Source organism: Lepisosteus oculatus, chromosome 12 (assembly GCF_040954835.1).
Source record: "Lepisosteus oculatus isolate fLepOcu1 chromosome 12, fLepOcu1.hap2, whole genome shotgun sequence".
Lineage (NCBI taxonomy): Eukaryota > Metazoa > Chordata > Actinopteri > Semionotiformes > Lepisosteidae > Lepisosteus > Lepisosteus oculatus.
In genome coordinates, this window is record NC_090707.1 from 21326269 (window position 1) to 21338712 (window position 12444).

At 36.6% G+C, this 12444-nt stretch overlaps 1 long non-coding RNA gene across 1 annotated transcript; it reads right to left on the reverse strand.

Annotated features, from left to right (window-relative positions):
* Positions 1–8491: 8491 nt before the first annotated feature.
* Positions 8492–12322, reverse strand: LOC138241971 (uncharacterized). Its single transcript, XR_011191241.1, has 4 exons — positions 12276–12322; positions 11481–11518; positions 9663–9746; positions 8492–8661 (listed from the first exon to the last, which is right to left on the reverse strand). It is a non-coding gene; the product is annotated as an uncharacterized lncRNA (long non-coding RNA).
* Between the last annotated feature and the right edge of the window lie 122 nt (positions 12323–12444).

Below are 12444 nucleotides of genomic sequence, written 5' to 3' on the forward strand. Positions count from 1 at the left end.
CCATTCTATACACACACCAGTAATAAAATAAATAACAGTGAGAGACAGAATAATACTGAGCACTGCAACAATTTTCAATATTAAAGTGCAGAGTTTCTGCATCTCACAGCCTCCAGGTAGGTGCTTAAAACAACATAAAATACTGTAGATGTTCCTAGCCAATGTGTATTAAGACTGAAAAGCTCAGGGTCCCCCAGTTTGTCCTCAATCACATCTCCCTAAGAATTATAATTAAGAATTACTTATTGTTCTTTTCTGGCCCCTCTCTATGTAGCTTTGTCTTGACCTTTTTAGGAGCTTGACCACGACTCCATGTTCACCAGAAAACTTTGAGGTAGGATAGGATTTTACAATTGCCATTTAATTGAAAGATGTTAATGTCTAAATTCAGAATTACCTCTACGATAATAAAATCCTGAATTTAATGCCCATGCATAATAAACATGTAATAATTAAAAGGGGTAAAAGTGCTCTTTATGTGGTTTAACTCTATAACCATATACAATACATATAAAATAGATTTCATGCATTAAAGAAAATTATTTTTAGAAACATACTTTAAGTAAACAGTTGTTATCCATGACAGATTAAAACAATCTTACACGTGCTGTTTCAATGGATTCAATGGGGATTTTAAACTGTTCACTCATTTTTGATTATAATCAAAAATTATTTTCTCAATTTTATAAACCTTACAGGATTCAATGGGGATTTTAAACTGTTCCCTCATTTTTGATTATAATCAAAAAGTATTTTCTCAATTTTATAAACCTTACAGAATTCCACAATGTACTTGATAATTGTACAATATTCCAAATTTTACAACAAAATAAGTATAAAAAATGGCCTTGTTTCTTATGACATTATATAATGTAATGGTTGTTTTTAACGAATTTTCAGAACTGGATTTTTTCTGAACTTTCTTCAAAGCAGAAAGCATGGGTCTTTGACTTAAAAATGACAAAAGCACACTGCTGTATTTGCTAACCACCTCCACTTCTCCGGAACATTTTATTGATCTATGTTGATATGACAATTATGCTGTTCTGTTGTAAATCATGTTCAGAGAAACTCAGAATTCCTTGATGATTGTAATGCTTTTCAATTATATAAGACCCTGTAACACATCCATCTGTTTTCAACCCGCTTTATCCAATTTAGGGTCGCAGAGGAGTCGGAGCCTATCCTGGCAAGCCACAGGAGCAAGGAAGGGTATATTTCCAGGAAAGGATGCCACTCCATCACAGGGCAAGCAGACACTAGCACAGACATGCACAAATCCACACCAAGGCCCATTTTTCCCAGAAGCCAATTAACTTATCAGTACTGTATGTCTCTGGGCTGTGGGAGGAAACCATATTACCCAGAGGAAACCATATGAAAACGGGGGAGAAAATACAAACTCCCAAATAGTCCAAATTGTACTCTAGGTCCAGAATTGAACCCAGTGCTCAACACAGTAATGCAAACCCCTGCACCACCAAGTTATCCCCTGCTACTCCTGGCAATACAAAATGGCATAAAGAATGGATTTTCAAAATTTGGACAAAAATAAATATGTAGTGCAATTGCTTTCAGTCCAGGTCCTGTGTAATCCATACAGTATGTCTGCTGGGTTCCAACCGGACACTTAATTACCAGGCTAATTGCTGACAGTAATTGATCTGCTTTAGGTTTTTTTTTTCTGCATACAGGCCTTGGTTTAAAACATACCAGATACCAATCAGCCCTGGGCCAAGTAATACATGAACCAGCAGACACAGGGATGATCCAGAACCAGGACTGAGAACACTTGCTCTAGAATATTAATGTCAGGATTTAGAAGAACGCTGGGAAATGTAGAAATTTTATAAATCCTTCAAATTGGTTAATTTGAAGAAGGGACTATAATTTAAACAGTTTTGCTTTTGAAGTAAAATAAATCAAATGAACAATACATAATACATATATTCAAATAAATATATATGATATATTTAGATATAATTATATAAATAATTTATACAATAAAATATTATAGCTATTGAAAGAACTCCTGAGAGAGAATTCTAACAGATAATATTCTGTTAGAATCGGTTATAATGTATAAATAGACATATTTCATTTCCCAGATGGTTCGGCTCAATCCTGATTTTTAAAACATTTTCTCTTTATAATTGTAATTAATAAAGTAACAAGAAATTACAGGTGTTCTACTTCTGCAATCTGAGATAGGGCTTTATTTTCAGGAAGTAATTAAGCTATCTTTGTTCTTGTTAAGGTTTATAATCCAGAGTGATTTTGTGTTCCTCATCAGATATGTTATGCATTCATCTAAATTTTTGAAACTGAGACTTGAGTCCTTCAAGCCCTCAACCACTGCTGATCATGTCAAATTAAAGAAGGCATAAAAAAAACAGATCAGAGCATCAGAACCATGCCTCCAAATGTAATTTACATTTAGTCTGGATGAATCTATACAATAATACAATAGGACAATTAAGTAATGAATACAACTTTATGATGTTTGGTCATTCCTTTTTTCCTTTAACAGACACCAGATGGTTGTTGATTGCCTTCAAAGTAGGTAGATGATGACATTCTCCCAAGAAACTTATCTTTTTTTTTTAGATAAGATGGTTAGCTTCACTACTTTTTAATGTGGTTGGAAGCAGCAATGAATCTATATTTAGAGCATGCAAAAACACACAAAAAAAGAAAGAACCATAAAGGATATAAAAATAAAGGGAATCTTCTGCTGCTTATGTTTTGGAAATCTTTTTTCAGGAGATACTGTGGGGGGCAATTACTAAGGAACCAACAAGCAACAATTAAAGCTAACACAGAGTAGAAGCCAGCATGTTTCATGTTTTAAGAAATAAAGCATGCCAATTAAAGTCCAGACTTTATTTACATTGTTGTTACAATAAGAATCTGTAACTCTACTTGTCTTATAAATCTATTTTGAAAGCAAGCTTCAGGAAAAATTTGAAAATGAAAAAAAGTGAGCTTTTCTGTTTTTGCGGACCTTTCCACAAAGAGTATCCATGGAGCTAAGATACAGAGAATTATTGGAAATCCACAATTGCCTTGGTTAAAACATTAGTTTAGATGTTATATGCGTACATTTCAGAAGCTTTCTATTCTTATCATTGTTGTAGACATGGACTTTTAGATTTATCTTATTTTTCTCTCCTTTTATAGGCGTATGTTGCCACTGTAGGAGGGGCTGTTTTTTATCTTTAAAATCCATATATCCATTATCCAAATTCTTTATCCAATACAAGGTTGCAGGGAAACCAGAGCCTATCCCTGCAAGCACAAGGCAGAATACACCATGGATGGAATGCCAGTGCATCACAGGACATATATATAAATATATATAAAATAAACAGTAAAAAATAAATAAAAAATGAAATATGAAACATTTTCATTCTCAAAGGGCAAAAGGGGTCTGTCCCTATAGGATCTATTACAATATAGGAAATCAAAACAAATGAATACAATCTCACACAAAGCCAGCATTTATAATCTGCAATTGATCCCCAAAAGCACATTGTTTATGAAGTCTTGAGAAGTGACATAAAAACTGAAGCACATTCTAATTAGAAGCAGCTCAATGCTGTAACAGAAAGATGTTTAAAATCTGATTTAGAGTACAAGGTGGAGTAAAATTAATAATAATTACCTAAAAAGATTGCTGCTAATGATTGCTGCTAGATGCATATTTGGTCAGATTTACTAATGCATCTTGACAAAATTTCCATTTCATAATTAGGAAATAAGTAGATCTCCTTTCTGGTATAATAAAATAGCAAAAAAATGTTGGAGAGTTTCCATGACAACTGATGTTAAAGCTTTCTTTTGTTGTTTGCATCTGTGTAGACATGAGTTGGTGTTTTATTAAATAACAGTGAATAACAGTGAAATTCATTGTTCTGACAATTATTTTAATTTAAAAAAGATGGAATTGTGGCTTCTGTTTTATGAACAGAAAGCTAAAACACTGAATGTACAGTACTTAATATGATACACTGTACTTGTGGTTCTAACATATATATCAAAATTAAACAGGTACAGTAATACATATATATTGAAATTTGATAATATTTCTAAAACATCAGTAATTATAATGCTAACATACAATAATATGGAATAACAATATTAAAGACTTTTCAAGGCTTCAAAGAAATCTATTCTCAAATACTTAGTGATCTGTTATGTGGGAAAAGAAAGCACTATGAAAAAGCAATATAATTAATGTGCCTTTAATACTAAAACTGCTGAATTTTTTTAAATTTTCTTTTTCAATGAAATGGCACTCCAGAAGTCTGTCTTGCATCTGGCAGCATCTATCATGAGTGCAGTGAATGAACAAAATCCCTTCATCACATTTAAATTCCACCAAGTGTTAATATATTCTACAAACTGGTGAACTGATATGAGATATTACTGGCATCTGAAATCATGGGCCGAAGAATGCAACATGCTGACACTTATTGATAAAAATGATCCAACTTGCATGAGTCCCATTCACACTTCAAATTAATTACTAGGTAAAACATTCAAATCCAAGATCATCATTTATCCATTGTGGTTAGAAGGTTCTGAAGTAATAAATCTTTCAGCATTTTCTTTATCATCACTGTAATAATGTTTCTTTTTGGCTGATTTATTTCCCCTTGTGTTATGCAACACTTTTTTGAATTACATACTTTTCTTTTTATAGCCATCATACCCTCAAACATTAATATTCCTTGCCTGGCAGACCTTTCTATTTTGACCTGTCTGATTCCCATTCCCTTCCATTATGTACTTGTTTGGGACATAGTGTAAAAGAAAAAGAGATCAATGTTTGGTCCCCAACAATTACGGAAACCGTCACTTGTGACAAAATAACCCAGATCTAGCATAAATCAAACACGACTTGTGTTTTAACACTTTATAACTAGGAGCAAAATCCTGAGTAGAGTAATTAAGGTGAAGCTTTTCTATGAATTTAAATTAAACTGCAACATTATTGCTAGTTTTTATGATGATTAATCCGTTATCAGAAATCCTCTAATAACTGGTAAGGGTCACAAGAACTTTGAGCCTATCCTACACATATGGAGCACAAAACCAGGATAACACCTTTGATCTTTGCCAAAAGATATCAAAGGGTCATTTTAAAGACCCTTTTAACAGTCAAACTTTTTTTGGGAAGTTAGAAGGAAACTGGAGCACCTAATGAAAACCCACAACAATAAGAGGAGAAAATGCAAACTCCCCAGTCTGAAATCAAACCTGTGACCCAAGATTTGAGACAGCATTACTGCCCACCACACCACTGGTGCAGAAAATACGTATTCTACACACACTTATAGTGCATTCATGTGGTACATTTAATGATTGCCACATACTACTGTACATATCATGACTAACTAAAACTGAGGCTTGCTTGCTTACCCAGTAGATAAAAAACACATGATAAAATCAAGTTTAGCTCTTAACCTCATCTAAGCTGCTGTTGTACAATATGACTCAAACATTCATGCTCAACTCATTGATTGCTGATCTTTGTGGACTGAATATCCATATGGGTACAGACAGGATTGTATGACAATTATATAATCACAAAACATTCTGTAAATTGTGTCGTTTTCAATTGATTCCACTGACAGAACTTCCACCAGTATGAAAAAATATGCTTCATGATCCCAAAAACAGGATCACCAAGGCTAGCTTTTAAATGCTAGAAATTAACACTGAACAGATTCTTACCAACAGACTCAAGTGCCATTCAGAATGAACTGCTCATTTCAGTGTTATTTGGATAATTTGAAAGCCTACATTTGAAATGCTGGTGATAGCTTCTTTGTTGTTGCCTGCTTGATTTAGACTACAGTCTAAAATGAAGAGCAATAAACTTGTAATGTCACATTATAGGGTGCTTTTATTGAGTACCCGTATTAACGGAAAAAATGTCAAGCTCCAATATTGTAATAATGCAGTACTATCATATTTTATTTCCTGTGGGAATGTCTTAATTACAACATCTCTTCTAATAACAGAAGTTTTTTTTTCCCCAACATAGTGTGCCGTTATGAAAACATAAAGCACACCTTTCTTGTTAGGCTTTTCCTTGGATACAGGAAGCATAATAACACATGCAGAGAGAGAACAAAAAACAGATGGTTGTGTTTCAACTTGAAATAGAAAAAAGTAAGACCTAAATATGGAGCATCTAACCTGACAGATTGCTGTGGGATATGAAAAGTCTCCAAATGTCTTCCAAATTAAGTAGATAAAGTACTGTTTTATGTCTCTGAATTGCAGAGGTATGCCTCTCAGCAGTTGAAAACACTAGTGGTTTCACGGTCTCAAAAAACATTATACCATGCTCAGAATAAATGAGAAATGTCAGATCAATAAAAATTGTCTTTCTTTTTAAAGAAAATCTTGCCAATATTGATTCTTTTTTTCCCTTTCCAATTCCATTTTTTGATTTACAACTTAATAGGCCACTTCAGTTGCCAAATTAAATAATTTAATCTGTATGGTGCCATGCACATTAAAACAGTCTTTAAAAACCTTAGGCTACACTGGTAAACTTCCATAAAAGATTAGCAGACACAGACAAATATTGTCACCCACAAGGTGGGAGTATGACATTTTTATACTTGATCAGTAAAGAGTATTTTTCCATTTCCTATCCCAAGGAAATATACGGCTGGCCAGTACAAATCCATACAAGGGCTGCCAAGCAACCTTAGATGATTGGTGGCTTCTCTTTTTTAAAGGAATCAGGATAACAGGAGTAACTAATGTGCCATTTCAATTCAAAGAGTTCACCAACCAATGAACACAGAATATCAGTGCAAAAGTACTACGACCAGGACCTGAATGCCTTCGCATCTGGAACAGAATGATGCACTGTCTCTAAAACACACTGAGAAATTCTTATATGTAGAAGCTAAAACATCAAGCGTGTGGTGTAGTCCAACTAGACACAGAAACTAAAGTTGTACAGTGAGGTCCCAAAAATATGTACAGCACTCTACTGGGTCATGGATGCTGAAAGTATTGCTTCAGCTGTGGCTGAGCTGTCATGCCATTTGTAATTAAACTTAATTCGAAATTCCTTTTCAAAGATCGTAGATCCACCCAGATGCTTCTATAGCAAATGGGGTGCAGAACCACTGAAGGGAGACTAAAAGAAGGGCTAACAAAGGAATGCACACAACCATTCATGTTTTCTGTTGTATACTAAGGCATGGAGGTCCAGTTGACCTTGACTGAGAACCAGAGTAGGCAAGGAGTGAACTGAGACAAGCCACAGAGATTGACATCTGCCTTCTCAAAACGAGAACCGAGAAAGTGAGGCTCAGCACTTAATGATGGAGATACCCCTCCAAGATAGGAGAATCTCCAAAAGATGAATTCCTCTGAAAGACACGAGGCAGGGCTATGATTATGATTAAGAGCTGTGCCACCAATTTGAGATCTCAAGAACCTTTTTAAAGAAACAGTCTTTAAAATCTTAGGATACACAGGTAACCTTGGTTACATAAAAGCCACAGACCAATGGGACATGCAGCAGCAACGGGGACATTTGTTCAAAGCACCAGGAGGAAGTGCTGGAAAGTAAGTAAAGCAATTTTAAGTTCCAAAGCATTAATATGGATAGTCAATGGCCTCTCTGGAGCCCAGGAACACTTCTCTCATTACATTCAATGGGATGAACACTGTGCAGCTTTATTGAAAGTTATCCTGTTCCCCGATACCACTGTGGACATCAGTTACACTGGACCTGCCATTAGAAAATGCTATAGGGAAGCTGGAGCATGTGCGAACACAGGTGTAACATAGTACAAACTCCAAGCAGACAGCAGCCCAGCCATTGAACCCAGGACTCCACTGCTGGGAGGCAGCAATGCAAACCACCAAGAAACTGTGCCTCCCTATTGGCCTCCAACTTTTGTAATTAGCCACACTGGGTGTTAATTGGTTAAGGGTTGAGAAATACACATTTTCACATTTGTATAATTAGGCTGTGTGATTGTGTGCGTATAACGGAGACACACTGTGCTGGTTTGCTTTTAAGTGTACCTGAGAAATCATACAATAAAGCCTCTGTAACAGATTGTCCCCTTGATTGGTAGCATGGTAGGAAAATCTGCACATAAACTATCCCTAATATAGAGGAGCATAGGCAGTAAACAGACAACACCCAATGTAATGTACTGTAGCCTTCCCACCCTAATGTAAATTCCAAAGAAGGCTCACTTACAACCCTGTTTTAATTTGATAGTAACAGAGGAAATCCACACACACTTGAAACCTTTGGCCAGACTGCCAAATACGGTTTTCTTTTTACCAGTGGCTGTTACTAAAATTGTAAAATAATAGATATTTTTAACCTGAACTGGACTTCTTTCTTTCTAAATGTGTTCAAAATCTCACCATGAGATCTGCTTGTCTCCTTCTCCAGACGGATCGTGAGGGTCTAGCCAGATAGACCAGATTGTGCGAATGCAGCATTTGGAATGTCTCCTCACCGCTTTCTGGTGGCTCTTCCCTCTTTCGGTCTCCAAAACCAGACTGCCCCCTTACAGTCTCCTGGACTTCTCTTCATAGCCACTGTACGTTTTTGAGTGTTTTAGATGCTTGGAACTGGTCTGTCTGAGGTTCAAGTCTTTCACACTGTGCCATTTACAAAAGACAAAAAAATACTACTCATTCTTGCAGTGGGCACATTATAATGTGCAATACTGGTTTCAGTTCAATTTCTTAGAATACCCATAAAAAAGTCAATCTCTGTTACACAATCAGTTGCTCGAAGTGTGAAATGCTGCTCATTTCCCATGCTCTAGCTGGAAACCTGCCTGGCAGGTTAAAGCTCTTGAGATTTGTTTTAGTCATGATGTATTCATGCACTTTAAAAGCTGTTTAAGCCACATGTTTTTGAAGAAGTGGAATGGCAGATTGTTCAAGTGTTTTCACCTACAGTACCTTATACTATAACTGTAAATATAGTGCATTCAGATTAATGTATTATTTCACTAACCTCTGGGGAAAAACACTGAGGCATTGCGTTTCTTAGCTGATCCATAATTTTGTAATACATCTGTATTCTGTATATATTTTTGCAAAACAAACCACCCTTTACAGCTTACGGGAGAAAATGCATGCGTACAGTATATTCTGAAACACACACTCTACTTTTGTGTACATAATTCCCCAAATTGTGATGTTCAATTGTACTGATGTAGGACTGTGCTTCCTTTGTTGTTCAATTATGTTCAACATATGTTACCAGATTTCCAAGTACAGATCCTGTATGGAGCACTGCACATCACTTTTACTTAAATATATATACAGGGACAATAAAGAAGAATTGATTAATCTGAATATGACCCATCTTCTGTTTCGTATTTCTTGCATGTGGATGAGATTTCAACTTTTTTTTTTTTTTACACAAGGTTTAAGTTTTTTAAAACTAACAGCAAGGCCTTTATGCCCAGCTCCAGAAAACAAATTGCTCTCAATTGACCATATCAAAGTTGAAAAAAGCAGCGTGGCAGCACTAAACGATTCTTTGAGAACAAACATTGTTTGCAAACTGTCGCAATATAATTAGGTCAGTTTCCTTAATTGTGACCTACCCATCAAAGCTTCATTATTCGTCATGAACTGAAGAATACCTTTGTGAAAATGATGTAGTGTATTTGAATATCCCCGCTTTGTGCTCGTTGTTTGCACGGATAGGTCCTGGCTGCCCTGCAAACCTGAATTGGAAGAAGCAGATAGGAAATGGATGGATGGATTTGAATACAGTGATATTAAGTGATATTGGTTGAGTGGGGTATGATTACAATAGCTCAACATAAGTGAGGATCTGCAATTGAAGTGATTACTTCAGGACTACGAATGAAACAAAGAGCAGGTCACACAAATTAAAGGAGCAAGCAATTTAAAATTTAGACAGGGGGCATTTCTTTAAACAAAGGGTGTCTGTGGGGAAAAAAAAGTGTTGAAGGTGATGCCATGGAATTATTCATGGAGAGGCTAGATGAAATCCTGGGAACAACCAGCTTCTAGAGCTCTAAAGGCAAGACAGGCTGAATGGGCTTCTCTCATTTGTAACCATTTGGAACCTGTGTTCCTAAGAAATTTGAAAACAACGCCATTATTGATTGCGAGGCACAGTAGTTTATCCTCAGACAGCCACTCCTTCTGCTGAACAGGTACAGGTTCATTTTCTGGGGCCATCATGTGTTGGATCAATAGTTACTCTCTCTCTCTCCAGTGCTTACTTCATTTTCTAATGACCGTTTATTAATTAATTTATTAATTACAGGTACAGGTTTCTGTGCTAAGCCTAAAGGTATGCTGAGCAATAAAGCAAGACCAGAAACTTCCACCTATCTAACGCTGTGCCCCCTTACCACTTGTTTAGTAACTTTCAATTACAGCTCATGCTGTCAATAAAATGCAGTTCTAAAAAATCATTTAAAAATATCTGGAAAATATCATAGTAACAAAAGTGTGGTTGTTGGGGCCATGTAGCTCTTCTGTATCATAAATGTGATATTTTAACAGAGCCGAAGTCGTGTTCCCCACAAGGTTCAGTTTTAATGTGCAGAACGAATGGAGTACGTGGCACTGGGAAGTGAATGCTTGTTCCCAGTGCTGCAAAGGTCATAGCCCCTTAAGAAGATTGGAATTGTGCTTCTATCTTCTTACATCAATAAGCTACTCCATTTGCGGTTTCTCTGCAGGAGTTATTCTAATTGGCAGCAGAGTCACCACCCTGTAGTCCGATCTTGTCAGATATCAGATGGCGTGGAAGGTTGGACCGGGTCGGTTCTCAGATGGTAGGCATCTAAGGCAGAAATGGTCTCAGAGAGCTGCAGTCCAGCAGCTTTTGTAGTTCACCATTAAATCTCCACTTTCTAAAGATATGGAACAATTCCATTGTGAACAATTAAACAGGTGATTGGTGAAGTAATTTAGAGACTAAATTCTGAACACTAAAATCTAAGTACACAAGTACATCTCGTTCACCCTCAGAGACTATAATTATCTTAATTGAACAGATTTCTCCCTTGATTCATCACCTTACAGATGACCTATAAAACTAAAAGGACTGGGGCTTTAGGAACCAAAGTGGGAAACCCCTACTTTAAGGAAATCCTGGTTTCTGCAGTAAGTGGTGCAGTTGGGAGGGAACCAGTAGGGGGCACTCTTTCCCCTGGGCCAGAATTTCTAATCAAGTTCTTCAGTATGGCTATAAAAGGCACAGAGCACTAACATAAGAACTGTAAAGCCAAGGCAGTGACAATGATCATAGAGGTAGAGATGATATTCGTAGCGGTGTGGCTAAATATCCATTCTGGGAAAGCATCCACTTTCACTCCTCGAGCAGATTTGTTGCGTTATCTCTTTATTTTTCCCCAGTAATTATTTGAAGACAAAATTCAAAGAACTTTATTATTTACAACAATAACAGAGTGACCTACCTTGCTCAAGGGCGCAACAGCAGCATCCCTTCTGGGATCTGAAATCATAACAATAGGACTGCTAGTGCAAAAAGGCTGCTGTGCGTCACCCTCCTAACCAAGCAAAGGGTTGTAGGAGTGTGGTACATGCCACTTAGACCTGTTTGGAGTATATGCCGGCATCTTTCAAGAAGTAGTTGGATGAAAACCTTTCATCAATTAACATAAGATCACTTTATTAGCCATATACAATTTCCTGGATTAGGAATTTGTCTTTTCGCATATCCCAGTTTGCTCTCCATGAGACACACAGGCAGGGAGAGAGAAGCCTGGGGTCAGAGCGCAGGGTCAGCCATTTATAAAGCGCCCCTGGAGCAGCTGGGGTTAAGGGGCTTGCTCAGGGGTCCAACGGAGTAGGATTCCTCCGCCGGCCGCGCAATTTGAAATAGCTACAAACTTCCAAAAACATTTTAGATGTGCTAAATGGCCGCCTGGCGTTGTAACCACCGGTTGCTATCTCTCATATAGCATCGTAGAGAAAACCCAGTTGTAATTACGACTTTGTTATTATGCACATAACATACCATAGTCTGGTGTAGAATCCAGTACAAACGCATCGTCTCTCCTTTGGTAAAAAAAAAAAATCGCCCTTTACAAGTCTCCTAATAACACTCTTATATTTCTAAATATGTGTCTTTCTTAATTAGCCAGTTAATTTAATTAGTGGTGACAGGGTCAAAGCTTTGATTAATTGATTTTTTTAAATTACTCCACTTTGCGTCTTCTAAATACACATATCCCCCCCATGAAACGAACCTGAAACGTGCTCGTCATTTTTGGTGGCATCCTCCTTTTTATCATCACTGTAAAAAAAACAACTTTAGTTTATAAAGCATATGAAAGAATAGGAAAGTTTTTTTTAAAAAAACATTCACATCAGGTGTGGGTTGGGTTGATTATCCTTTTTGAATTTAGAAAATATTCA